The sequence below is a fragment of the Strigops habroptila genome, chromosome 3, assembly GCF_004027225.2.
Source record: "Strigops habroptila isolate Jane chromosome 3, bStrHab1.2.pri, whole genome shotgun sequence".
Lineage (NCBI taxonomy): Eukaryota > Metazoa > Chordata > Aves > Psittaciformes > Psittacidae > Strigops > Strigops habroptila.
Genome location: NC_044279.2, coordinates 24,349,756 through 24,366,619, shown reverse-complemented (window position 1 = coordinate 24,366,619; position 16,864 = coordinate 24,349,756). Strand labels below are relative to the sequence as shown.

The 16,864-nt window shown below is 43.5% G+C and overlaps 1 protein-coding gene across 1 annotated transcript in view; it reads right to left on the bottom strand.

Annotated features, from left to right (window-relative positions):
• FAM3C (FAM3 metabolism regulating signaling molecule C) overlaps positions 1-3,873 on the bottom strand; it is a 34,741-nt gene extending 30,868 nt beyond the window's left edge. The window contains exon 1 of the mRNA XM_030479316.1: positions 3,703-3,873. The gene's annotated coding sequence lies outside the window, so the exon portion shown is untranslated. The remainder of the gene's footprint in view (positions 1-3,702) is intronic.
• Between the last annotated feature and the right edge of the window lie 12,991 nt (positions 3,874-16,864).

Below are 16,864 nucleotides of genomic sequence, written 5' to 3'. Positions count from 1 at the left end.
CGGAGTCATCATGAGCCCTTGATAAAATTAAAAATAGGTCCCCATAAACAAGAGTTCACCTTTTTAGTAGACACTGGGGCTGAGAAATCAACTATTAAGCAAATACCTGAGGGATGTAAAGTTTCCCCTGAAAAGGTACAAGTAATTGGGGCAAAAGGAGAACCCTTTAAAGTAAGCAAAATCAAAAATGTGGTATTCGAAACTGAAAATAAATTTGGAATGGGTGAACTCTTGCTCGTCCCTGAAGCAGAATTTAATCTGTTAGGACGAGATTTAATTGTTGAATTGCAATTAGAAATTAAAGTGAAAAATCAGGAGCTAACAGTGTCTGCTTATCCTTTAACCGTGGATGATCAAAAACAAATTAACCCCGATGTCTGGTACTCTCCGGACACAATTAGTAGACTGAAAATCCCACCGATTAAAATCCAACTTTCCGAACCCCACATACCTGTGAGGGTAAGGCAATATCCCATATCCCTAGAAGGACGGAGGGGATTAAAACCAGAAATTGATCGATTGTTAGCACAAGACACTTTGTGTCAAAAATTGTTAAAGATCTAGCTGAAAGCTTGGGGATTAAGTGGGAATACCATACACCATGGCATCCACAAAGTTCGGGAAAAGTTGAAAGGATAAATGGAGAAATCAAAACTATTTTGACTAAATTAATGATAGAAACCAAATTATCATGGATTAAGTGCCTACCCATGGCACTATTAATTCTCAGAACCAGACCCCGAGCAGATGTAGGAATATCAGCGTTTGAAATGGTGTATGGAATGTCTTATAGAATTGAAAGTCCACAAACAAATGTTTTAATTCGAGACCGTGTGATTAATGAATATGTTTCACAATTAGCAGAACATCGTAACAAGCTTTGGGAACATGGACTGATTGTACAACGACCCCCGTTGGACTTAAAAATTCATAATGTTAAACCTGGGCATTGGATATTGATTAAAGTGTGGAAGGAAGAAACCCTAAAACCCAATTGGGAGGAACCTTATCTTGTTTTGCTTACAACAGAAACAGCTGTCCGAACTGCTGAGCGTGGATGGACTCATGCCAGTCGCATTAAAGGCCCAGTGACGAGACCCCACTGGAAAGTAATCAGTACTCCAGGTGACACCAAGATAACCCTGAAAAGATAACGTAATGATAAAGACTTTATTTGATTATTTTGCCGCATTACCTTTCGGTATAAAGTGTGTATTGCTGTTTATATTTGCTATAATTATTTCTCTTTTTTTCTATTATATATGGAAGCGTACAAAGTGTGTTGAAGGAAATTGCTAAACTTATGCAACCTCACAATATTAAATATAGAAGATATGTTGATGTAAATAATATATGCACTCTAGATATACGAATTAGGTGGGTGTAATGATTTGAACTGCAATTGTTATCCATTTGCTTGTTTTAGGTGTAAGGTATGCCAGGATAAATGGTAGACACATTGTGAATGTGGATACCCTCCAATAGGAGTTTGCACACAGTGTTGGAAAATCCAAAGAACTCTCACTGAGTGGAAATTAAAACAATTAGAGTCTAAACAAGAAATTATTCGGGAATCCCATGAGTAGTGGGAAATTTTTGCCAAAGGAATAAACCCTCAATATTATTGCTACCACTCCAACGAACCAGTCCCCTTTGTAGCTGAAATTTTGGTTATAAAATGCAGAAGGGAAGTACTGACCGTGTCTTACTTTGCCCCATTAGTTAAAGCTGCAAAGTGGGAAGCCTATATAAACAGGCAGAAAGCCCGAAACAACTGTTCTCCTGAAGAATTCCCTTGCTGCCGAGAAGATGGTACACCCCGTGGCTCGAAGCAACCGAGTCGACGGGCGAGGCAGAGGAGGAACAAACTGTGGAGAAAAGAACCAGAACGATGGGACACAAAAGCAGCAATGGCCGAACTTCCCCAGGACTGGTAAAAATATACTTAAATTGGCAAAATTAACAGACACCTTTTTTTCTGGTATACCGTTAGTTTTGTTATTGATAATAACCCAAGCAAATGGAAACCCTCATAAACCTATGAACTAGACAATAACAAACATAAAATACACTTTATTAAAGAACGGTTTGACATAGCTAAACTGCTTATTTTAACTACGAGGTCTGGGGCAAAATATAAGAGTGTATCTATTAATGAAGATGAAGATTGCTGTGAATACATTATGCCACGTGAGAACTATGCCTTTTGTAATTGTGAGGTATTACCTTGTGAGTGTTATGATAAATATTGGGATTGTGGAAAAAGGTTTGTTCGCAGTGCCGAAAATGAAAGTAACGTCTAATAAACAATAATAGGATAAAAAGAAAAAGGGGGGATTGTGAGAAACTATGGACTAGGATATTGTTTATTAAGATTTATGTTAAGCTCAATGTAAAGGTTAGGCAACAAAGATGTGAAATCGCTTATGCAGACAGAAACTCGGACACTGCTTGAGTAAGATAAGATAACCACAATCGCGAGATAACCGCCAGACTCCCAGGAACCGACAGAAACAGGACAAACAACCCCAGATAAGGACATGTGAATGAGGGGTCAACTATGGGATAAAGGAGAAAGACTTCTTATTTCGGCCTCAACGACCACCAGGAGGTAGAAAACGACCCCCTAACAACAACTGAAGCATGCGCAGAGTACCTCCACTACTTCATGAACACGGAAGTAAAGATGTATAAAAAGGGACTGTTTGAACTGCTCAGCACGGCAGTGGCGGAGCGCAGACTCCCCTGTCGTCCAGCGCTGTTTTTGCTCATATTCTACTTGCTATAATTAATAAAATTTTAATTGGATTATGATCCGTTGTGGTCACAATTTATGACACTCTATCTTTTCCCCTTCAGCAACTCAGAAGCTAGAAACCAAAGGAACACAGGCTGCTTCGACAAGTATCCCCCTGCAAACCTGGATGCACAGCGTATTTCTCCTTCCTGATCAGTTCACGACCGTTCTCTGTCTGGTGTATTTCGGGTTTTTGTTAGTCAAGCCTCATAACCCACCTGCCCACAATGTCCACGACCCGGCACCCAACGGAGAAAGCGAAGGGAACGAACCCACTGAAGAGCAGCACGATGCATTCTGCGGAGCTCAGCCTGTGTCTCAGCACCCAGAGGCTTCCCCCACTGCCAACACTTCACTCACCCAACCGGACCGAGGCGTCCAGCTCCGCCGAGCCGCCACCACACGGTGCCCCCCATCCGCCGCGCCCAGGGCACCGGCGGCACCGGGGCTGGCACGGGAGCAGCGGCTGGCGCCGCACCTCCGCCGCTGCCTCCAGCCTGGCCGTGAGCCCCGTGCCGGGCCGACGGAGGAAGAGAACGGGGAGGAGGGGAAGAGAAGAGAGACCCCCGCCCGGCTGCCTGCCCCGAAGAGTGCCGGGAGACAGGGGTGCTGCCCGGCTCTAACCCGCGCCCGAGGCCCCGGCACACCTCACCCGTCACGGCGGCGGCTCCGGGCGGGAGGGGTCGGGAGAAGGGCGAGACGGCCCAGAGAAGTTGCAGGACCGGGGGAAGCCGGCAGCGGAGGTAAGGGCGGGCGGCCAGCGCCAGCCTGGCGGGGCTGCCCCGCGGAGGGGAGCGATGTGCGCCCGTGCGGCGGGAACCCCGGCGGCCGGGGCCGGGGCCGCCCTAGGGAGGACAGCGCCGGTGCCTGCCCCCACACACCCCACGGAGGACGCGAGCCCCTACCTGGGCTGTACGGCCGTGCCGTGCCGTGCCGCGCCGCGCAAGCTGCCCGGGCCGCCCGCCGGCCACCGAGCAGGAAGCGGAGCGGAGCAGCCGCACAGGCAGAGGAAGGCACAGAGACGGCGTACCCGCCCCCTACCGGTGGCGGACCGGGGCGGTCCGCCCCACACCTCCACCCGTCTGGGTGCGTGCTTGGGTGGTGCCCGAGGGGCTGATGCTCCAGCAGCCCCGAACGTGTGCGCATCCCCGGCCGGCATCCCCAGGTGCGCCACCGAGAGTGCTGCGTGTGGCCTAAAGTCAGCCTGGTGCCCCGGATGGGGGGGCTGTGTGTGTGAAATGTTCATGCTTCATTTCGTTCGTATTTTATACAACTCTCCCCAGCACACCAGGAGTTACATTGTTGCCCAACGGAAAAGGCATTTTATGCTCAAAACAAGCAAGCAAACAGAAAACCTTAAAAAAACTACATCTTTTTGATGAGCAGGACAGAGCTGATCTGTGTTATTGTGTAAGAAGAAAAGGTAATCCCTTTCTCTTCCTTATCCTTGGCTGTGCTCTGTGTCTGCTTTTTCGTTTCCCCTTTTTTCTCTTTTTTTATTATTTTATTTATTTATTTATTTATTTTTATTGGCACTGGTATTCCTCTACCCCCACCAGAAGCTGGCGTAGGTAGGGAGACAGGCCGGAAGGAAACCATTTTATTGTGTGGAAGAAGATTTCTGCTGGTGGTACTCCCTCGGCTGAGCTATCGCTGGGGTGGGTATGGGAAATGCTGGGGCAGCAGGTTCAGTCCATTCCACTATTGTCACACCACAACGAGCATTTTCCCAAAATCGGCGTAGCACTTCTTTTAGCAGAGAACAAAGCCACAGCTAAAATACAGGGCATATTGCACATCATCAAAGTCAGGTAGACAAAGGGAAGTATCCACGTCTTATTTTAACCAGATCTGGTCAAGAGATCTTTCTTTTAACGGGTTAAGTAACCTACTTTGATACCAGCTGCTCCTTGGTATCGGATATTTAATTGAACATCAATCAAGTAAGTTCTTTAGTGAATTCTCACAACACACTGAAGTTTTGGACATACTGTAATCTCAAAATGAACAAAGAAATACCAGTGGGAGCATTGCTCAAGAAAAGAAAGTGTTTATAGCTTTTCATTCTAAGTGATAATATATCTTACTTTGACAGTTATTTCAGTGCTTAATATATGAAATTTCACCCTGATTTCACCATGATGTTCCGCTGATTACTTATTAGGTGACGCTGTCTACATAACAGACTAATAAGATCAGTATGCCAAAGGAGGCTGGCTCCTTTGATAAGCAACTGTTTGCAATAGAAACATTTTTAAAAGATTACAGAAGTAGCAGTATCAAAAAAGAAAAAATAATATTCATAGAATCATAGAATCATAGAATCATAAGGGTTGAAAAGGACCTTAAGATCATCTAATTCCAACCTCCCTGCCATGGGCAGGGATGCCTTGCACTAAACCACGTGGTCCAAGGCTCTGTCCAACCTGGCCTTGAACACTGCCAGGGATGGAGCATCCACAACCTCCCTGGGCAACCCATTCCAGTGCTTCACCACCCTCACTGTAAAGAACTTCTTCCTTATATCTAATCTAAACTTCCCCTGTTTAAGTTTGAACCCATTACCCCTTGTCCTATCACTACAGTCCCTAAGGAAGAGTCCCTCTCCAGCATCCTTACAGGCCCCCTTCAGATAGTGGAAGGTCCCCACACAGCCTTCTCTTCTCCAGGCTGAACAGCCCCAACTCTCTCAGCCTGTCTTCATACGGGAGGTGCTCCAGCCCTCTTATCATCCTCGTGGCCCTCCTCTGGACTCGCTCCAACAGCTCCATGTCTTTTTTATGTTGAGGACACAGAACTGTACGCAGTACTCCAAGTGAGGTCTCACAAGAGCAGAGGAGAGGGGCAGGATCACCTCCTTCGACCTGCTGGTCACGCTCCTTTTGATGCAGCCCAGGATACGGTTGGCTTTCTGGGCTGCGAGCACACACTGCCGGCTCATGTTCAGTTTCTCATCAACCAATACCCCCAAGTCCTTTTCTGCAGGGCTGCTCTGAATCTCTTCTCTGCCCAACCTGTAGCAGTGCCTGGGATTGCCCCTACCCAGGTGTAGGACCTTACACTTGGCTTGGTTAAACTTCATAAGGTTGGCATCGGCCCACCTCACAAGCGTGTCAAGGTCCCTCTGGATGGCATCCCTTCCCTCCAGCGTATCAACCGAACCACACAGCTTGGTGTCGTCGGCAAACTTGCTGAGGGCGCACTCAATCCCACTGTCCATGTCGCCAACAAAGATGTTGAACAGGACCGGTCCCAACACCGATCCCTGAGGGACACCACTCGTTACAGGTTTCCAACTGGACGTCGAGCCATTTACCACAACTCTTTGTGTGCGGCCATTGAGCCAGTTCTTTATCCACCGAGTGGTCCATCTATCAAATTGATGTCTCTCCAATTTAGAGACAAGGATGTCATGCGGGACAGTGTCGAACGCTTTGCACAAGTCCAGGTAGATGACATCAACTGCTCTGCCCCTGTCCATCAGTTCCGTGGCTCCGTCATAGAAGGCCACCAGATTGGTCAGGCAGGATTTCCCCTTAGTGAAGCCATGTTGGCTGTCACCAACCACCTCGTTGTTTTTCATGTGCCTTAGCATGTTTTCCAGGAGAAACTGTTCCAAGATTTTGCCAGGCACAGAGGTGAGGCTGACTGGTCTGTAGTTCCCTGGGTCTTCCACCTTCCCCTTCTTGAAAATGGGGGTTATATTACCCTTCTTCCAGTCATCAGGAACTTCACCTGACTGCCAGGATTTTTCGAATATGATGGACAGTGGCTTAGCAACTTCATTCGCCAGCTCCTTCAGGACCCGTGGATGGATTTCATCAGGTCCCATGGACTTGTGCACGTTCAGGTTCTTAAGATGGTCTCGAACCTGATCCTTTCCTACAGTGGGCCTAAGGTCTTCATTCTCACAGTCCCTGCATTTGCTTTCCAAGACTTTCGTGGTGTGGTCAGAGCATTTGCTGGTGAAGACTGAGGCAAAGAAGTCATTAAGAACCTCAGCCTTCTCCAAATCCATGGTAGCCAGTTCTCCTGATAGCTTCTGGAGAGGGCCCACGTTGTCCCTAGTCTGTCTTTTATTTGCTACGTATCTATAGAATCCTTTCCTGTTATCTTTTACATCCCTTGCCAAACTTAATTCTAGCTGGGCCTTAGCTTTCCTAACCTGGTCCCTAGCTTCCCGGGCAATGCTCCTATATTCTTCCTAGGCCACCTGTCCTTGCTTCCACCTTCTATAAGCTTCTTTTTTCCCTCTAAGTTTCCTCAGCAGCTCCTTGTCCATCCATGGAGGTCTCCTGGCCCTCCTGCTGCACTTTCTTCTAGTTGGGATGCAACACTCCTGAGCATGTAGCAGGTGCTCCTTGAATATCGACCAGCAGTCTTGGGCCCCCCTGCCCTCTAGGACTGTATCCCATGAAACCTTACTAAGAAGGTTCCTGACGAGGCCAAAGTCTGCTTTCCTGAAGTCCAGGGCAGTGAGCTTGCTGCACGCTCTTCTCACTGTCCTGAGGATCTCAAACTCAACCATCTCGTGATCACTGCAGCCAAGGCTGCCCTGGAGCGTCACATTTCCAACCAGACCCTCCCCGTTGGTGAGCACAAGGTCCAGCATGGCACTTCTCCTTGTCAGCTCCTCTATTGCTTGAAAGAGGAAGTTGTCTTCCACACAATCGAGGAACCTCCTGGATTATTATCTGCACAATAACCAGCACCTCAGAATACATCTGTATCAAAGTCAAAGAAATAACTAACACCTGAGAATGACTGTGATTAAATCCCGTTGATTATTTACCTGACTGAAACGGTGCCACAATGCATGCCAGGTGGAGAGTCACAGTTACCTGCAAATGAGGCAGCTGGCAGAAGTGCAAAGAATAGGGGGTATGCCACCTCCCCCAGTGTCACAGGGAGCCTCCAAGTTCCTCTTTTCCCTTTTTTCCTAATTTTCCTTATAATTTTCCCTTTTTTCTAATTTCCTTATTTTGTAATTTCCCTTATAATGCCATTAAGTAGAGGTCTTCTGTAAGAAGTACAAATGATATCTATACCTATGGGAGTTTATTTTGCTTTTTATTATTGTCTGCGATGAACTGACGATTCTTGCTTCTGTAGATTAAGAAATTCTGTATGAAACAGAAGGTGTTTCATAGCCACAAACGTTCTAAACATTTCATCACGACATAATGTGTTCTAAATTTACAATTTTAAAATCCAAAATGCTTATATTTATTTAAAACAATAAAACAATGAATTAGCTTGGTTTTATCATTAAACTGTTAAACTCTAAGAAAAACATATACTGTTAATTATTTATGTTGCAAACGTCAGAAACCAAAGTGTCTTAAGAATTTGGGTACATTGGGCCTGAACAAAGATGACCTTGTTGGCCTCACATCTTTGACAAGTTTCTGAACTTTCTCATCTTTCTCATAACTACTAATTTTTACTAAGTGAAATTATGGCACTGCACTATGTTTAGTTTATTTTTTTTATTTTATTGATAATCAAAACTTTTCCTTCATGTAATTACATGAAAGCTAAATGTGAGGCATGCCTTATTTAGCATCCTAGGGCTAATGGGGATAAATGAAAAGAAACTAAAATATAGAAGCAAACCCTTTCAGGTGCTTTATCTTTAGGCTGTTGATTATTGCCTTTGGCAATAGAAGTTCTGCTAATAGTCATCAGTCTTGATTCTCAGTTCTGGCATCAAAGTAATTCCTGGTGGCTTTTTAAAGGACTTTTTTCCTGCAAGCCTAAACTTCACGTTCGCGTGCTATAAACTAATACTTCTGCCCTAGCAGGTCTTTCCATGGTGTTGTGAATGAGCCAGCCTCAGACTGCTGGCAGAGACCCAGCTCTCCAACACTTGGAGTATCTGTGGCATACAAGTTATTTTTCTCAACACAGAAGAACGATCATAGGAAACACTTCTTATCTTTGCATTTGGTAGGACTGGTATTACAGTGCTGTGTTAAGTAAGATGCCAACCCTAGGCCACCTTTTAAGTATTATACAGAAAAAAATGAAGAAAAGAGAGAAAGTTACTTTGAGAATGCTGCAGGCAGTTTGCCTTGAAGCAATTGGAAAATGTGATTTTCACCAAGTTGTGAGTCATGTAACTATAAATAGAAACTAACATGTATAAGCACAACATGAAGCGCACTCCTCTCTCCTCTCATTCCTCTTTCAAGCACATGAGAATATGTATGAAAAAAATCTTCCTTAAATGACATTTTATTAGCTTTCTGGCTGGTGTTATCAAGTTTTATGTAGACAGTATGGATGTATGTCTGAAAGAGAATGTATTATTTAGTGTTTGCCTTATGATGTGGTAGATATCTAAACTAGATATCTTCTCATTTTTGTGACTTCTCCCCATGTTGCTATCAGAAGTTTATTTGCAATAAGCCAAAATATCAGGTCTCTGATATGAGAAGTCTGAGTAACAATGGATAGAAAGGGGGGGTAGGAAGTAATTAAAAAAATTGGAGTTCAGGGGATGGATTTGAGCACCTCCAAACCTTCTTGTCACTGATGCACTGAATCTGATCAATATTTCGCAGATACATTTTCTTTTTCTGCAATGTCAAAATAAGCTCCTTTTTTCCCCTTTATTTTAGTCTATTTTTATTTCAAGGTAAGTGCATATGATTATAAAAGGAAATCTATATGTAAGTGAGCAAAATTCCACTGGAGTCATTATCATTGCAATTGCTAAAATAATGTCACATTTTGACCACAGGGTTTCTTGTTTCATTTTCTTCCCTGTGAGTGCATCTAGTATTGTTTAACTCACAGACTGACAGTGTAGTGACCAGAGTCTTCTGTAAAATATAAATGCAGGATATGTTAGAGGAAGCTTTCTTATCTTGTTTGTTAAAGTACCTTAAATATTACAAGGGCTATTCCTTGTATATGATGTCTTATTAATTCTTTTTTTTTTTTTTTTTCGTAAAATCAGGCAATTTTGTGCCAATGAGGACAGGATATTCTGTCATTTAGACAGAATTGGAAGGTGGTAATTTTCTTTTGCCATATGAGACTCATAAATATTTGTCTTAATATCTGGTGTATAGGTATATAGGCAGATGCAGTGAAATTTTGCTGGCTTGAGGTCTTCTAAGCAATGTGTAATGAGCTGGAGACCCACATGAAATCTGCTCACCATGATAAGGAGCAAAACGTCAATCTTTTGCAAAACCTCCAAACCGTGGATTTGGAGATCTTACAGTAATGTCTTATGACATTACTGAATCTAAGCAGTCTCCCAAATTGCTTTAGAAGTCCTAAAAATCAGCGCTCCAGTTTTAGATGAGGAGAATCTGAGAAACACTTGCAACTGAGATTCAGGTCAAGAACAAGCATAACCAGCTGGAAACTGTAGATGACCTGAAACAGACACATTACAGATGGTATCGTTCATGAGTTGCAGCAGCACGAGAGCTCTTCTGCACAATGAAACTCCTCCAACTGCAACTCTTCCTCATGGGAAGCATATAAAGCTTGCTACCAAGTTTATTAATGATTCATTTCAGCAAGATGTAGTTCCTGACCCATAAGCTCACAACCAGCTCATACCTTTCCCAAGGCAGAACTCCATGCATCCCTGCTGCTCTGTCACAAAAAGGGCAGTTCCTCCTCTCCCTTGTGGCCTGTCCTTGCTAAACTGCCTGTACCCATCTATTGCACCACCCCCTTGTGTGAGCTACCCCCTGACATCACTGGGATCCCAATGAGATACTGTAGTCCTCTAACTGCATTCAGACCTCTAATTCCTCCTGTTGGTTCTCCATGCTGTGGTCATTAATGTATAGGCACTTCAGATGGGCAGGCACCCAGTTGTGCTGATTTCCCAGAAAAGGTATGAGAATTATCCCCTTAATGCCATACTGCTGGCACTTATTGATGTGCATTTGCTTAAGTTGACCTCTTGCAGCCTGTTCTGCTGATTACACATCACCCTGCACCACTTCCTTACTTGATTGTAGGCCCTTATCTCCCTCCTTTGTCATTCCTAGTTTAGAACTCTCCTTACCAGACTGGCGAGCCATTTGGCAGAGTTGCTTTTGCCCCACTTTGTCAGGTGGATCCTGTTTCTTCCTAGGAGCTGTTGACCCCCAAATAGGGTCCTATAATCATAAAACTCAAATCCCTGCTATTGATGCCAGCTGCATGATGCCAACTGGTGATTTGCAGTGTCTGTCCACTCCTCCTCAAGCCCCTTCTTTCCTTTCTCTGGCAGGATCAAGCAGAAAACCCTTATGCCCTTATATATGGGCCCTTATGTCCTTGACCCTCCCCACCAGAGCCATATAGTTATGCCTAATATGTTCACAGCTTCCCCTGGCAATATCATTGCTGCCCTTATGTGAAAGCATCAGAGGACAACAGTCTAAGACCCCACAAGTCAACAGTCTGTCTTCAGTATCTGAGATACAAATCCAGCAAGAAGGAAATGGCCTTTGCCAGCAGGTGAGGTCAGCCGACAGGGACCTCCTTCCCAACAGCAGGGAGTCTGCCCCTGCCGTCACTTGCCAATCTCCCCTGGTGTTGGTGCTGGCTCAGGCTTGGCTGGTGCCACTGCTTTGCTGGACCAAGCTCCTGGCCACTCAGCTGCTACTAGGGCACTTAGTTTGCAGATCTGCAGATAGGAGCAGGACCCTTCCTCCTGTTGCTAGAAGCCACAAGCCTCCAGCCTTCATCACTGTTTCTTTCCTCCCACCTGTGTTACTGCATGAGCCATGTGCTCTGTTTTTTACAACACAACTTCAAATGATGAGAGGGGAAGTGATGGACAGTCTCTCCATGCCCAGCCACACCTTAGTGCTTAATCAAGATAATAACTCTTCCTGTCTTACCAACATATAAACCTCTGTCAGTAGTTGTTATGTCTGGGCTTCTCTAGTGGAAAGGAAAGAATCCCATCTTGTGAGGAAACTCTCAGGGTGATGAGGCAAAAAGACAGGGCAGCTCAGGAAATATCTGGAGGTTACAGCCTGTGCTCAGTTATATAATAAAAACCATTAAATCCTGTGTATCCAGAAATAGAAAGCAGCCTGTATAATTAAGGATTCTGCCAGCTCATACAGTTGTCACCAGCACGGGATGACCGGACCCTATCCTTTAAAGCCTCAGTGATGAGTAAGATAAAAAGTGCACAGACATTGGTGATCATCCCATCCCTACTGTCGTGGTTGGCTAGACCACAGAAAATAAATTGCATCCTTAGCTGTAAATTGATAGGCACAACCCTGAGGAGGGGATTCTAGTTCTAATCGCAGAGAGTTACAGAATTGGTAGCTAAGGCATCTGACTGACTTTGAAAGTGAAAAAGAGAACTTGGACAGCAAACACACTTTGTGTGAAGCAGACCCAAATACAGCTGGGTTTAGGCCAAAGGGATTTATCTAGGGACCAGAGTAAGCTACATCATTGCCCCACCAGCACAAGCAGCTCAGCTCTAATGAGACGATCCCTGGGAATTGTGGAAACTCCAGGAGCAGACACCTGGTGACACAGCAGAGCTTATGGCTCACCAGCCATAAGATCACACTGTAAAAATGATCTCTTCAAGGACCAGAGATACAGTATTCTGAGACTAAAATAATGAATCTGTGGCAGTTCATACATTGAGGTTAGATGGCGTTACATTGCAGCTGTGGGGAAAAGAATCAGAACAGTGAGAACTGGAATTTCTTGGAAGGTGTTGATTCCTCAGTTACTCCATGTGCCCTCGGATACTGTTCACTTGCCATCTTCACACTGGTATTATGCCTCTGTGGATCTCACTGCTATTGCTGAGAGTCTCAAAGTAGCACAGTAACATTCATAGTGAAATGCAAGCAGCATCTGGCTTTGCCTGCAGCTAACCAACTCCTCTCTCAAAAGCTCTTCACACTCCAGCTTGGACAGAGGTTCAGGCTTGCTGAGTGATAAAAACAAGTGTAGCGAGGAATTTCTGTTCATCTGGTCACCAGCATGGTGGCTTTCTGAGCTTGGCAGTTTAGGAGGAAGAAAATATTTCTCATTGATTACTTTCTCCAACCACAGAGTTGACATGGTCACTGAAACTCAGATGTCTCTGAAGGAGGCTTACCTCGATAGTCTCAGTAATATGGTATGAGAAGCAGTTGATTTTAACAACAGTCTCATTAAGCAAGATATGTTGTCAGAACTGGCGCCTCCTGTTTGCAGCAAGACACTCATTCCTTACACATCAGTGCTTTTACCTGTTTCATGCTGCTGGGTTCAATAGCATACAAGCCTAATTACACAGATTTCCTGACAAAAGAACAATATGGCTTGCAGTGGATTTTAAAAATGTAGATTCCCATATGATACAACTACAGATAAATTTAAATTCAAATAATGACATTGGTAGAATGCTTGCTCTGTTTCACGGTAATGTGCTGTAAAAACAGCATGGGAAAGAAAGAGATGAGATACAGGAAGATGCAGCTTGTAATTCAAGGCAGGCACCTTGTGGTGCTGGAGTGTTTCCTACTCTGCTTTTGTAGTTTGATAGGTTTGTGTTTAAATCTCAGCTTGAATACTAGCTTGTTGAATGGCCAGACAGCACAATCTGCTAGATTCTAACCCCTCCCCCTAAAAATGCAAAGGGGCCCACCTTCCTGAGGAAAGCCAGCTACTTCAAACAAGCATGGACTTCTTCCTCCACCAGGTCCACACAGCTGGCTATGCCCTGTCTTTCGAGCCTATATTTCTGTAGGAAATTTTGCTAGTTCTAAAGGATGTGAGATTGTATGTGTGCCTGCCTGTGGAAGTGCACAAAATGGTTTGCATTTGCACTTCTTAAATAAAGTAATAACAGCCCTTTCTAGCAACAAACCCAAAACATAAGACAACCATTTTGGTTTTTAGCATTTGTATTTGCCTAAATGTGTTTTTTCTTTTTTGCTTGTTTGGTTTTTGTTTGTTTGCTAGTTTCGTTGTTTTGGGGTTTTTTTGGGTTTTCTTGTTTGTTTGTTTGTTTGTTTTTTCTCTTTTGTCTATTTTAACTTAACAATATAACTTGTCAAAAGGAAAATCTATTTAGCACTTGTTCAAAAACTAATGTAGGCAAGACTTGAATTCTCAACTTTTATTACTTGCAATCAGTCTTTTATCTTGCAAATGGAAACAGCATGAAATGAAAGGAAAATACTGGAGAAGTGAGAGTCTGTTATGCAGTTGCACAGTTAGTTTCTAGACAGGACATATTGAAGCTAAAGTCACTTGATTTACACTAGACAGAAGTGTTACTGTAACAGATTTGTGTTACAAAGCATCCTTTTGATGTACTTTCCTTCTTGAAGTACATTATTTGTGTTAGAAATTCACTGAAGAAGTTTCTCCCAGTATACTGGTTTAAATTATCCCTAAATCCTTTCCCTTTACAATACACCAAAACTGGTATTGGTTGACCAGGTAAAGTCACACGTAGTTTTCATAGAATATTAGGAAGAAGCTGAAAAGGACATTTAGTGGTCACCTACTCCATCTTTCCACTTCCCATCAGAAACATGAACCTTTCCTTTTAACTGTTGCTTTATATTTATGTTATCTCCATCTGGTGATGGAGAATGTAGTTTCCATAAGGGATCCATACCATTACCTACCTATGTTATAATCCTAACATCTAACCTAAACCTCCCTTGCTGTAGTTCAAGCTCATTTCTTCCTCTCATCTACAGTGAAGACAGAGAACCATGTGTTTGCTTTGCCTATGCTATTAGCCTTTTATGTGTTTGAAGACTTTTGTTTTTCTTTTTCTCCTGTTTTCTCTCAGACTTCCCTAAACAAAATAGTCACACTTCCTCTAACCCTTGCTCACAGACCATGTTTTCCAGACTTTCAATCTCCTTCTCTGGATTACAATTTCTTTGAAATATAGTGGCGAAACCTTGACGCAACTCTCCTCTTTAGGTATTACCAACACAAAATTACCTATGTTACATAGTACTCTAGATCCTTTTTTCTATTTTTGTCACAGTAGTCGTGTTGACTGATATTCAGCTGTGTCTGTTTATAACCCCTTCATCTTCTTCTGTGGAACTGCTACCCTGCTGAGAGTTTCCAGTCCTGTATTTATACAGCTGATTTTTTTAAGTCTCAATTGTAGCCTGTCCTTTTATACCACTTCTGCTATGTGTCCAGTTCTTCTTGAAGTTAATCAATCATGTTCTCTAAAGTCCTGTCCTGGGTTCAGCTGTAACTGTTATTTTTCTCCTCCTTGGTAGCTGGTGCAGTGCTGTATTTCTGGCTTTAGTCTGAGAACAATGCTGATAACACACTGATGGTTTTAGTTGTTGCTGAGCAGGGCTTACCCCGATCGAGGACTTTTCAGTCTCTCATGCTCTGCCACAGAGGAGGAGCACAAGAAGTGGGAGGAAGCAGAGACAGGACACCTGACCCAAACTAGCCGAAGGAGTATTCCATACCACAGCACGACACACCCAGTATATAAACTGGGGGGAGTTACCCGGAAGGCCCAGGTCGCTGCTTGGGTCGGGCTGGGTATCGGTCAGTGGGTGGTGAGCAACTGTATTGTGCATCACTTTTGTTTATTGTTTTGTTGTTTGTTTTTTTTTCCATTCCCTTTTTAGTTTTATATTCTGCCCCTCGTTATTTCCCTTATCATTATTATTAGTAGTACTAGTAGTAATTTTATATTATACTTTAGTTATTGGACTGTTCTTATCTTAACCCATGGGATTTATATTCTTTCAATTCCCATCCCCATGTCCCCGAGAAGGGGGAGTGAGCGAGTGGCTGCGTGGTTCTGAGTTACCGGCTGGGCTTAAACCACAACAAGTCCTCGTAGGCTTTTGCAGGTTGGTGGTATCTGCTTATTTAAAAATTAAATACTCCATCAGCTGGAATGTTAATGTACTAGAACCACGACAGACCACACTGGGGATAGCACAGCACAAAGGGATTTTGGCATTATACAGCTTGAGTGCAGGTATTTTCTGTCAGTGTTGCATCCACGTTGTAGCAGTTTTCTTTAAAGCTTGGATGTCAAGATTGTTCCTGAAAATCTCATGAAAGGCAGAGTCCACAACCCCACTACCATCAACATATATAACATGCACCGCATTTCTCCTATCTACATGGCCTGTTACCTTGGTTAAGTTAAGTTGCTCACCTAAGTAATTATATTCTTGTTTAGCGTGATAGGGCCTCTGATGATTACCTGCAGAAAGACATTTGGTCTTTATGGTATTTGAAGTAACATTTCTTCTTCATTAACAGAATTTTCATTGATTTCCCAGCAATTTGGCAGTATCTGCTCACCTAACCACAAAGCACATTTATAGTCACAGAAATGAAAGTTATTTACATACTACCATTTTTAAATTGAAGTAACCAGAAAATCCTGCACTTTTTGAAGTTGCTTTTGGGGGATTAGATTTTATTTCTTGTAGCACTATTACAAGCTGTCTAAATGAGCAGAAACTGCTTACTGAAACATATACCAGGATTTTCATAGGAAATCTTCCCTTCCTGTATGTAAGACTAATCTGGTATTAATGTGTATCTTTAATCAGATGCAGGGCTCTAGTTAAATTAATTGTGCAAGGGCTGCTCTGAACTTAAGAGCACTTATGAGCATATAAGAAATGGAGCAATAGAGAGCAATTGGTTATCTTCTGGTAGCAATGTGCTTCACTTGATACAGTTTCTCCAGCTGAGGCCTGAATGATGGAGCTGGGACTTAGATTTCAGCCAGAGGGAGGGGTTCCTGGAGTAAAACCTCAGAACCAAATGCCATTGAACGTTCAGAGCGCTTTGCTCATTAATCTTATCCTACCAAAATACATGGGAGTGGGGAAAAAAAAAAAAAAATATCCATAAAATAGCTTTATCTACCTCCAACAGAGAACAATGTGGCTAGAAAATTTCTGGTGAAACATTTTCACATCAGGATAAGCTGTTCATTGAAATCAAAATGTTCCACAAGAGAATTTCCATTTTTGACCAATTTCCAATGGAATCCAGGCAGGTTTCCAAGACAACTGTGCCTGACAGTTTTCCTGTCTGTCTTCTCAACAGTTCTTCTGG